The 12,374-nt window shown below is 44.9% G+C and overlaps 1 long non-coding RNA gene across 1 annotated transcript; it reads left to right on the forward strand.

Annotated features, from left to right (window-relative positions):
- Positions 1-1,754: 1,754 nt before the first annotated feature.
- On the forward strand, positions 1,755-11,557 carry LOC149347615 (uncharacterized). The gene is made up of 4 exons (XR_016292546.1): positions 1,755-2,082; positions 3,631-3,705; positions 5,595-5,725; positions 11,475-11,557. It is a non-coding gene; the product is annotated as an uncharacterized LOC149347615 (long non-coding RNA).
- The last annotated feature ends 817 nt before the right edge of the window (positions 11,558-12,374 follow it).

A 12,374-nucleotide genomic window follows, 5' to 3' on the forward strand; every position in this document is an offset into this window, starting at 1 on the left:
AGCGAAGAGTAGAATGTCGGGGCGGTTTTGACGTGCGCCACTGCCATGCAAGCGTAAGGGCGCTCTTCTCGGAACCGGCCTTCCAGCCCGGAAGCCGGCGTCAGAAAAATTCACTGGTATTGTTTGTTCACGTCCATTTACTAAGCTCTGGGATAGAGTATCGTTAGCCAATATCGAGTTGTTGGTAGAAGCGATAACAGCAAAACAAATTTTCTCCCACAGCCGCTTCTGCTGCCCATTGCAGCTCGCCTGGCTTCTGCTAGCTCTGCTCCTGAAGGGGTCGCGGAAACCGAGCTTATTTCACTATGACGCGGGGCTCACAGTAAAACGGTGGCGAGGGTAGCACCTCAGTGCTAGCCAGTTCCGAATCGCACTCAGCTTAGGCGTCGATGTGCAATCGGCTAAGCTTAGCGACGACAAGGGTAGCTAGAGAGCAGCGCGCAGTTCGTCGGCCGGCGCGCCCGCGGGCGGCGTCGTTGCCGAGGGCTCGGCTCGCTCAATGATTGGCTCAGTAGCTCGCGAACTGAGCAGGCAAGGCTGGAAAATCGAGCAGCGAGCGTCTGTCCTGCGACTGAGCGAGACTTTATTCTCACGTTTGCATGCAGCATAGGTGAACAAATTTAGCACACATATATGCATCGAATATCTGCTGCCTTACAGCGTTTATTAAGCTCGTCCTCGACGTCACCGTTAGCGCGGAAACCGCGCATATCTTTATTTCACTACGAGACATGGTTCACAGTACAACGTACAGTGAAGAGAGTAGCACCTCAGCGCTAGCCAGTTCGAAAGCACTCTCAGCTCTGGCATCGATATGAAACCTGCCAGGCTTATCGACGAATACGACATCCAGGGAGCAGTGCAAACTTGTCGCCCGGCGCGCTCGCGGGCAGTGTCATTTCTGAAAGCTCGGCTCCCTCAATGCTCAGCAGCTAGCGACTTGGGCTCGCAAGGCTGGAAAACTGAGCAGCTAGCGGCTGGACTGCGACTGAGCCCACGTTTGCAGCACAGGTAAACAACTTTTAGCGCACATATACGCTTGGGATACCGGCTTCGTTGCGGCCACCTTAAGGTGATTCTTACGCTCGTCATCGAGGCCATCGTCACCGCTCGTGACGCACTGGCTGAGAACTACAATTCGAGTGCGTGCTAAAACAAGCTGCTCGTATTTCGCGGAACAATCTGAACTCGAAAACACAGTTGCTTCTATCGGCTTCCATGTGGGCTCTTGCTCAATTGTGAAAGTACACGCGAACAAGATGCGGCGAGTGCGAGCCGCTGTTGCATATCAGCTAAAGTGTGACGCAACTATCGGCGTAGATTCGCAAAGCAGTTGATATCAAAGTTATCCGCTTGTAAGGGTCACAGTTAAGCTCTCAGTTTCGTGTAAATCTTCGTCGAGCATGCCCGCGTCAGTCAAAGTAATGCATCGCAGCTGCTCTCAATCCTACCGCTCACGTCCAACATATCCTTGATATGCACCAGCTTGAGGTACGGTGCATTTCTTTGCCCGTTTTGTCGCAATTAAGAGATTTTAGCTGGCAGCAAACGAAATTTCATTCCGTCAACAGCGTCGTCTGCGCCGTCGTCTGCTCCGTCGTCTGCTAGAACATCCGGGGCACCCTGGGTGATGGGATCACAGGATCGCACCTTCTACAAAAGTATTTAAAAGCGCTTTAGTGTTCGCACTTAATAAAAAAATAAATTTAAAAAAATTGAGATATTTTTCTTCTGAACATAATTTAAATATTAGTAGTAAAAAAGCGCATTTGAGTTGCAGTTTTTCAACGACGCAAAAACAAGGGCAAAGCCGCTGGCGCCGGCGCCATGTCAGTGCGTGCGTTGCCTCAAGTTTTGTGTTATTTGGCTTTTCATGGCATTGTTTGAGTGCTTGTGCGGCGGACATGTGTGAAGAACAGAAGTGTGTTTTGGAAGCCAACGACGAGTATTACGCCCAGTCAACATCGGTGAGTTTGGACGGGCAAAGCCATGAAGAAAGGCAGCGCTACGACGTCTTGTCATCTGGAAAGGCAATGAAGACGACGGCGCGGTTTTACTAAGCCTGGATGAGCTGCATGATTGGTGAGTACCGTCACCGCTTCTCTATTACTGATCTGTATTCACACGCGTTATTAGTGTGCGGAGGGATGGCAGTGGAGGCAGTCTGCGTGCGGTTGCCTCAGCTATAATGCGTTGCCAGAAAAGAACGCACGTATAGCCTGCGTGACAAGTCTTGCTTCATAGTCTATGTCTGCGTTTAGTACTCAGGTGCCGTGGTAAATAAAAATGCCACCAGAGATCACAACAGAGTTATGCGGTCGCTTGCTAGCGCTGCGAAAAACTACAGACAATGTTTACTACATTCAACTGGCATGGATTTGTACTGCGTAGAAGACGACGATCAGTGCCGCGGGTGAGAGCGCTTTTGCGTGGACAGCTGAGAACAGGCAAGGGAACTGACAACGGGCGATTTTGCTCGCGGCTGGTACCCATCGGATGGATTTGTGCTATTTAGAAGATTATTATGAGCGGCAGTGCTGCGCGATGAAGCACTCGCGCTAGGCGAACTGCGAACAGACGACGGATGGTTTTGCTCGGTGTTGGTGCTCATCGGATCAGTGCTTACTTCTTAATATTCGTCATGCAAATTTTTTTGAAGACAGTGATCGCATGTGGAAGGCTGGCGCATATGTACTAGTCATTTGTAAACTTTTTATCTGTGCTTCCCCATTGGAACAGAATTTGGCAATATTATGTCAGTTAGGTCGTTCTTGTGTCTTCCCTGAACTGTAGGCGTCCATGCTTCCTCTCCTTCAGGGCACTGAACTGTTGGGGATGCAACTGCACACTTATTTGGGATTTCAAGCTTTTTGCTGTATGCCTCGCTTATGCGGCCCGCTCTCAGGTCGTTCGCAATTGGTGATGGTTTGTTATTCATTTTCACTTTCTCTTATTTATTCTTGGTTGACTGCCGGCAGCAGTTCTCCGCGCTCGGAACTGTTCCCAGGCACGGAACCCTACCCACAGACCTCCCTGCACCTCACTCACCAGTGTTCTTCGGTATTTTTTTTTGCTCTTGCCCCTACTTGCATTACCACTCGACAAATGTTTTGCTGTTGTTATTTGTGTGCAATTTGTTAAATGCACTACTAATTTTCGTATCATGCTCAGTTGTGACGTGAGATATCGGGCTCCTTGGTATTGAATGCATGTCTTTTGCATTCTCTCTTCTCATTTATGCAAGGTAAACTGGTCGACTGGGTGCTATGTTCAGTTTAAGAATACATTAGACGCTGGTGCAAGGAACTCTAATAGTAATTAACTAAAGCCTGCGCATGCTATATTCGAATAGTTGGGCTCTTTTCATCATGCATAAAAATAAAGCGGTATTCCAGCCAGCTTATCTTTCAATGTGGTTATGACAGTCATGTAAATGTACTCAAAGAATGTGTATGGGTGTTTCACGTACAATCTCCTTATTTATTTTGTCATGGGCCACCTCATTGCTTTTTGTGTTCCTATATTAATACCTCATTTTAGTTTCTGAAGCAGTCGACAGTTTGTTTTGTTGTCATTCATGACATTGTCACTGGCACTGACAGCTGTTGGTCGGGACGTATTTATCTGCAGTTGCCAGCTGCCAGCATCTGCTGGGCCATGCGTGCTTCCTGCCTTCAGCTGTGCCATCCCTCCAAGCCATTCATGGTAATTATCTTTTTCAGTTACGCATACCTTACCTGCCTGTTTTGAAAAATATTTTCAACATAGGCTCACTGCTGTGTTTAAAAATGCATGCAGAGCTCTACATGCACTTTACAGCAGTACCTTAGCTTATTACATGAACTGCAAATTTGTACGAAATATAGCCGCTCATGTAGCTCTTGACACTGCGCTGTTATTATAAAGTTGAGCCTGCTTCAGGTGCAGTGACTATTCCACACCTGTTGCCTTTTATGCATGTGTGTCCTCTAAAAGGGCCAAAATGTTCGTTTATCTTTTAAAAACGTTGTGCTGTACAATAATACTTTAATGGTATTTCTTGCTTCTTGCTTGTACACTGAAATGTCAGTCAGTAAAGTAATATTGTATGATGACACCAAATCTTGCGTGGCATAGCATCCTTGCAGCGTACTTGGCAAGCTCCTGTCAGCGCAGATGTATTGCTGGTTTATTGCTGTGGCATGTGGTTATACTGTACAGTTTGTACCTCTACGTTCTTGAAAGTATCCTTGAAAAATTTAAAATTGGTTTTTGAGCCAAGGAAGTGACAGAGTAACTGTCTCACATCTTGATAGGCACCTGAACCATGATGCAAGGGAAGGGATAAAGGAGGGAGTTAAAGAAGAAAAGAGCTTGGAATCCACTCTATCACTCTTAAGGACCACTGGTTATCTTGCCTTTGCATTACATCTCCTGCCCAAGCCCATTTCTTCCAAATAACCCACGTTTTTTTCAAACCTATTTGTCAGGCTCCGCGTTTTTTTTCTCACCTATTCGTCAAGCTGCAAGCCACTTGCACGCTCTACAAACCTATTTAAAGTACATTATCCAGCATTGTTGGCATGGAGTGTGTAGTGCTAAAACAAAAAATAATACAATAGCTGATGATCTGCTAGAGCAACAGAATTCCAAGAGTTTGAGAAGGGCAGTGGGAGAACTAGCAAGGCGGGATAGCGAAATTCGACAAGCAGTGGACAGGGATCCTGCAACTTGTAGAGGACAGGCAAATTGGAGACTTGTGGAAGGGGCTGTAGTCTTGAGTGTGCCTAGCTGGCCTTGTGATGCATTGTATAGGGCCCTTTGTTTTTGAGTAAAACTGGTTTCTCCTGATTGTTGCATTCCAGAAAGATTCATCAAGATTGGGTTAAACCCAAGTTTCGCGTGCAAATGTGCCTGTAAGAAAGTGTAGAAGATTGATAATGCATGAAGCTAAAGAACCACTGGAGAGTAGTGGATACGTCTCGTATTTCTTCGTAGCTATATTGTTTAAACAGTGCTGGCTATTTTAATTCCTTTTTAATGCTTATTGCTCGTCGAGTTGCATAAAATTTTAGGATAAATTGAAAACTGCAGGTAGGTTTAATTACAATAATTATACCCGTATTTCTGAAGCTCTGTTCGAAGAGAGGTCCACATTTTGTGTGCATGCTTTGAATTTGATTATTTTCACACTGCAAAATGGAGGACAGGTCTGCTGTGAGAGGTTTTTTGCAATGAAGCGAGAGCAAGTGGTGCGGAATGCTTGTTACTGTGTCGCCCTGCCAATATTTCTAGAACCCCTGGGACCACTGAGCTTGTGAGTATCTATGACTCAAAAGCTCGGAGCTGATTGCCCGTTCCGTGGTTGTCTGTATTAACCGGTGCAAGGCCAAGGGCTCATAGCTAACAAGCATATGACACCATAGAACTAGAGGCAGTCAGGCTGGGACTGTGCAGTATGTCAGTGTTAATGAGGTCGTGATAAACGAGGTTTACTCTGCGAAGCTAGTGTGAAATAATAATTGTTCTTATGGAAAATATCGTTTTTTCTTAGTCATTGCAGCAATACAAGCATATCAAATCTGATATCTCTCACTCATCCCTCTATGTTTCAGTTTCAAGGGACCAAGAGTTGCGTGGAAGTCGTGCAAGCCACAAAGTTGTGTGCGGCTTGAGCCAGCAACCAGGAGCAGGCTGGGAATTTGCGAATTGCCAGTGGTATTCGTTCAGTCAAGCAGGCTTTACTGTAAGTACAGTGTTTTCGCCATAGCATTTCTTTGAAAAGTACGCATTGAGCTTGAATAGGACAAGCTGTCGGTCTAGTTGGTCTGATCCTTTGTGGTTGACAGAGCTTAGAAACACAGACTGGGGTCAGAAAGAAAAAATATGAGGGCACAGGTGCTGACTACAGATTTATTCCAGAATCACCGAAACACTGCATATATAACCAAAACACAGGCGCCAACAGGTGGCAATTTTATGCACTCGTGGCAACAATAAGTGATATGGCCAATAGTGCGAAAACAACACAAACTAGAAACAGAAACCAAGACTATAGAGCAGGGAAGGATGAAACCATAATAAGGTTAAAGGAATAGTTTTAAGCAAGTCATTTTTAAGACCACCAGCACGTGAAACAGTGGAACGGTTTGACCAAAATTTTCAAGTACTGGTCTGATAACACGGAACTAAAACACTACACGCAAACACAGATCAAGGGCAGTGAAATAAAAGTAAAATGGCAAGAAAAAACATGCCGTGAAAAGAAAATGGTGATTGGGCAAGCAAACAAGAATTGGTCTACAAAGGTGAAGTGAGCTAAAAAACTGAAAGAATAAAAGGGGAATAAATGCACATGAGCAACAAAGGTGAAGCCAAGAATTAACATGGCTAAAGGAGGAAGATGAGCTACTGAAAAAACGAGAGAGATAAAATATCAATATGAAATTCAATTAGGATTAAAGATAAAAGCAAACAAAAACTCGAAATTAGAGGAGTTGGCAGAAAAGTCAAGGCATGCAAGATGTTTTTAAAACCAGGGCTAGGTCAAACATCCTGAAGAAAGGCAATCTTTTTTTCTGAGGGTGTTCTTGCCCATTAATCCTCGAGCCTCAAAATCCCGGCGGCTCCCACCAGTTCGTCATGTCGGCTTATTCTGGTGCTTTTTGAACACAATGGCACTTTTTCGAACATGAGTGGCATGGCTTTTTTCGGTCACAGTTTTGGCAATGGACGTGCTTGTAGGCCAGTTGGTTGGAAATCATTAGAAAAACCGCAAAACAGGATGGGACAAAGGCAGGCAAAACACAAGGCGGTACGACAACTGAACATTTATTGAAGAAATGAGTGCTCATATGGATCAGTTGCGCATGTAATCTGCAAACAATCATTGCAAAAACAACCTAGGGAGGGAAACAAATTCTAATTCTTTCTGAAAAATGGACACAGAAGGCATGCTATCCCACCTATCTTGCTTCGACCTCAGGATGGCAACAGCCTTGAGAATTTCTTTCCAACTGGCCCTTTATTCATCCAATAATAATGTGCAGTTCAGTTTAGGTTAACAGTCTTTACAACTGGGACAGTGGACAGGCAGGCAAGGTTGTCCGGGCCTACCCAAGGAATGCTAATACTCTTGCAAGGGAGTGTTTCACCATCTACCAATTTGGCCGGTATAAAATCGACCACAGCTGAGAGGAATCGTGTACACCACCCCCGTTGCACATGGCATGAGGCATTCAAAAAGTACCGCCAACGGGCATGTTGTACGAGATTCCCCTCAGCTGTGGCCAGTTTTATATCGTCCAAAGTGGTAGATGTTTACACATTTGTTTGCAAGAGTATGCGTGTTCCTTGAGTAGACCCGGAGGCATTTGCCGTCCCACTCACTGTCTCATTGTAGACTGCTATCCCAAACTGAACTGCGCACAGATTATTGGATGAAGAAAGGAGCAGTTGGAAAGAGAAATTGTCGAGGCTGTTGCCATCTTGATGTCGGAGCCAGATAAGTGTGTCAGCACGCCTACGGGGTTCATTTTTCAGGAAAATTAGCGTTTCTGTCTGTGTTTCCCCCGGTTGTTTTTGTTTCGTTTTTGAGCAAGTGATTGTCATATTTGCTCAGCTCTATGGTTGCCATTGAATTTTTTTGCCTCTTTACGATTGTTTGCAGATTACACATGTGACTTGCCTATATAAGCACTGCTGTTCAATAAATTTTCAGTTGTCAGTACGGCCTTGTGTTGTCACCTGCCTCTGTGTGATAGTTTTGTGGTTTTGCTCATTCCGACTGGCAGATTCCCGAGAAATGTACCCAATAAATCAATCTTATGCTCCCTTATCCTTTCATTGATGCCAATGTATACCTTGCCGCAAGACAAAAGGATTGATTATATGCCCTCCGCGCATGGCGCTAAGGGTTTTCTGTGCTACGTGGTGCAGCGTCTTTTTTTTTTATTTAGGATTCTGCAACTGCAATAGGTGCTAGGGGGTCAGAAAAGGCATTGTCTACTCCTGCTTTCTCTCCGATTTTCTTAAGGTTCTGTGAAATTTACCTTTAGAAAATTCGAGAGTAGAGTAGATGCTTTTTTGCTGCCGCCCCCCCCCCCCCCCATCACCTATCACACCTCTCTAGGATCGTCAATGAAAAAGAAAAAAGAAACAGGCTGCACTGCATTGCACAGAAACCCTTAGTGGCATGCACAAGAAGTGCTTTCTCAATCCCTTTTTCTTGCTGCAAGGTATACATTGGCATCAATGGAAGGCTAAGAGAGCATTACACTGATTTATCGGGTACATCTCTTAGGTACCTGCAAGTCCACTGCTGATAATGGGACGCAAAAAAGCCATGCTGCCCAAAGTTCGAGAAAGCCACAGTGTTAATAGAGCCCCGTAATAAGCTGACGCAATGCAATGGTGGAAGCCGCAGAGATTTTCAGGCTCCGGGGTGAATGTAAAGAACACGCTTGCTTTCACTCGGAGGATTGCCTTTCTTTGTGGATGTACTTGATCTAGCCCTGGTTCTACATGTGTGTTACATGCCTTGCCTCTTCCGCCAACTTCCCTCTTTTGGTGTTTTTCCTTGCTTTTTGCCTTCATACTGGTTATTGAATTTCACTTTTTTATATTTTATCTCTCGGCTTCACTGTACGTCATCTTCCACTTTTATCCATCTTAACTGTTGGCTTCACCTTTGTGGCTCATGCGCGTTTTTATTCCCTTTTTATCCTTTTAATTTTTAGCACACTTCACCTTCGCTTGTTACTCAATTCTCGTTTGCTTACCCAATCACCATTTTGCTTCTATTGCGTGTTTTTCTTGGCATTTCTCCTTCATTTTTTTTTTCACTGCGCTTGGTCTGTGTTTGTGTATAAGGTTTTTTAGTTCCATTTTATCAGAGCAGTTCTTAAATATTCTTTTGGTCAAACCTATCCACTGTTGGCAGTCTTTTAAAAATGACTTGCTTATAAATTTTTCTCTCACCTTGTTCTGGTTTTATCCTGTGCTGTGTCCTCTGGTTTTTGCTTCTAGCTTTTGTTGTTTTTCCACTACTTCTCATACCACTTCTTGTTACCACGAGTGCATAAATCGCTGCGTGTTCAGTGCCTGTGCCATCATCTTTTTTGTTTCTGTCCCTTGTCTGTATGTCTAAGTGCTGTCAACCACAATCGGTGCATTGAGCTGACTGCTCTGCAGCTACCCATGTGTATGCAATGAAGTGGCTTCAAGAATAATGTGCACAAAAAAATTGATTGCTTAAAATTTCTGGCTTGTTTTTTACAAAAACATTTGGCATTTAAAGGGCTTAGAGTGCTCTGAAAATCTAAAAATTATGTGCTTTTTGGGGCCTTTCCTCAAATTTCACATCACCTTGTAGCGTGATGCAAGACGTTCAAGTTGTTACCCACAGCCGCGGTGGCTCAGTGGCTATGGTGCTCGGCTGCTGGCCCGAAAGACGTGGGTTCGATCCCGGCCGCGGCGGCTGAATTTCTTTGGAGGAGAAATTCGAGGCCCGTGTACTGTGCGATGTCAGTGCACGTTAAAGAACCCCAGGTGGTCGAAATTTCCGGAGCCCTCCACTACGGCGTCTCTCATAGCCTTAGTCGCTTTGGGACGTTAAACCCCATAAACCAAACCAAACAGTTTACTTTTTTGTTGCCCACTTATTGGCTGCCACTTTCTTTGGGAGGCAGTGTCATGGGGTTTGGGAGACAATCTGATTCCTGTGTGTTGGCTGAAGCTGTCTAAGCTTTTGGATGTGGGGAGCAGGTTCACGTGCCAACTATTGGCTGTAACTACAGTTTGGCCATGACTGTTAGTCCTTTTCTGTGATGCAGTGTCATTTATGTAATGCATAATTTGACGATGGAGCAGTCTCAGGGGTTGCGGTGCTCAGCTGTTGACTTCAAAGACACAGGATCGATCCTGGCCGCGGCAGTCGCATTCTGATGGAGACAAAATGCTGGAAGCTTGTGTACTGTGCGATGTCAGTGCACGTGAAAGAACCCCATGTGGATGAAATTATCAGAGCCCTTCACTATGGCATCCCTCATAGCCTGAGTCACTTGGGACATTAAACCCCATAAATCCAAACCCATTTTGGTACTTCTCAGCTTCGCTGCTGGCCTCTGCAGGCCAGCGAAACCTCCCACAAGTTGACGAACGGCAGTTTTTACACCATTCGTAAATGCCTACATAGACGCTACATCATTGGTGGCAAAGGTTGCCAGATGTGCAAGCGTTTCCGGTAGTTTTTCTCTGTTGCTTTCGTCAGGCAGCTTGCAAAAGATGTTTTACTAGGCTAATGAACGGTGAGGTTCTTTGTGTTCTTAAGGTGGTGCAGCGTGATAAAACAGACACTTAATAGCCATGCCATGCTTTTTTGTAGCCAAAGGCAATTTTTCGCCTTATTCTCATCATCATTTGCCTTTCATGCTTCCTCGAGGGATGGCAGTTGGAAGAAGGTCTCTAGAGCAGCTCTTTGTCTGAAGTAATGCCGAGTGGCATTCTTCAATCCTAACTGCCCATCAAATGGAAGAGCAGTTGTTTTCTCCACTCTACAGAGTGGAGACGGAGTATCGAGTTGAGGCGCACTTCTGAATTCGGCGGTTAGCCTTTCATAGGCAGCAGATATGCGCAATAAACTTTATTTGCTGTTAATCTTCCAGTTAAACACTAAATCGTCCTCATTCCTCATCAGTGCACACACTGTGTAAGGAACTTTGTCACTCCATTTGTCACCACTTTGATGTATGCCATCCCTAAATCAGGGGCTGTATAATTTTTGAAATTTTGTTGAAATTGCTTGAAAACCTTTGCAATTTCCTGCACCTCACTTTTTCCCCCAAGTCCCAAACCTATGCAGAGTGCAAGTGGTTTTTTAAGCTCCAGCTAAATTTTGTTATTCATCAAAGGGCTTTTCTCTGTACTGCTTTGCTGGGTGTATCTGAAGTATAATATTATGCACCAGTGTGTGAAGCTTTGCTCCCAGAGCTATTAGCCCGAGGTAGTAATTTTAGAGCATTGCGTTGCGTTCTCAGCCTGGTTGCGTTTTGAGCCTGAGTTGTGCTGATTCCACGGATAGAACCCAAGTTGGCAGCCTCCAATGCAGCAGTGTAACCCAGTAGTTGCCATGGGAGCCGAGGTGGTTACATAATGGAATAAAATAGCAGGTGGAAGTGAGATGCTCTAGCACCACAGCTCGAAACTAAACTATATCGATCAGTATATGTATATCTGTCTGGCAGGCATTAAAGTCTGGCTGCTTAGTCACGACATTCCTGTAAAATTTGTGGGTGAACCGCTTTGCATGAATGTACCAGATGGTGTCATACGATTCAGCCTGTCGTGCAGCATAAACTTACTAGTTAATTAGAGCCTTTCTTGCAGCACGGATTCGAACTGACAACCTATGTTAGGTGTATTAATGCTCATTATTCGATCTGCTCATTTTTTTATATTCAACCACACTAACATTACTTATTACCCCATCTGTGCAGATTTCTTCTGGCACTATTTGAAGCTGAAGGGTTGCTCGGCTGAGGATCTCCAAAAGCGCCACAAGAAGGTGACGCGCTACCTGTGCCTGCGGCGGTAAATATCTGTTCAAGCCAATAGTCTCTTGTTATATGCATGAATAGATTGGGTAAGCTCATGTGCTTACAAAACTCGTAACTTGACTGTATTTCCTAACTGTCTGTATGGTACACTCAGGCACTGGAATAACCTGCAAATCTCACTGGAATTTGCCTACTATAGTGAGATACTGCTTTACCCAAGTTCTGCTTAAGGATAGTCTGCTACTCAGATGACGCACAGAAGATTATATTTATGAACCAGACTGTTAACAGCACTTATGGACCACATTAGCAGACTGTTCTGAGACCGCACGCAGCCAGGCTTTTCAGCGTGGAAGAGGCGGCTTTAGACAAGGCAGGCGAGCGCTCTGTTCCTGTACATTAAGTAGATGTCGGATGAATCTCGAAAAAATATGAACGACGCGCCAGGAATATGACTACTACAACCCTTCGGAGATGTGCAGTGCACAGTATACGGCCATGCCAGCGACATGTCTTTCTGTTCAAACTTTCTCTAAAACCGCTGTCACTACGCAGAAGCAGGTAGCAGTATCTGTACTAAGAATTCGTATCTTAAAGGAAAAAAGAAAGCGCAATGTCCACCTTTGGCACGATTTCTGCAGTGATGTGCGTTCTGCCGACTGACAGTACACCGCTTGCTTGGTGTTGTAGGCCTAACATGTGCTTTACTCAAGGTGTAGCGAGAAGCGCTTTTGAACTAGGCACCAGCGATCACAGAAATGTCTACTTTGTTTACCGCCTCTACAATAACTTTATGGTGGTATGAACGTGCAGTTTTTATTCCCGCAACGTCTTCGTAAG

The sequence above is a fragment of the Amblyomma mixtum genome, chromosome 4 (genome assembly GCF_055824585.1).
Source record: "Amblyomma mixtum isolate Tamu chromosome 4, ASM5582458v1, whole genome shotgun sequence".
Lineage (NCBI taxonomy): Eukaryota > Metazoa > Arthropoda > Arachnida > Ixodida > Ixodidae > Amblyomma > Amblyomma mixtum.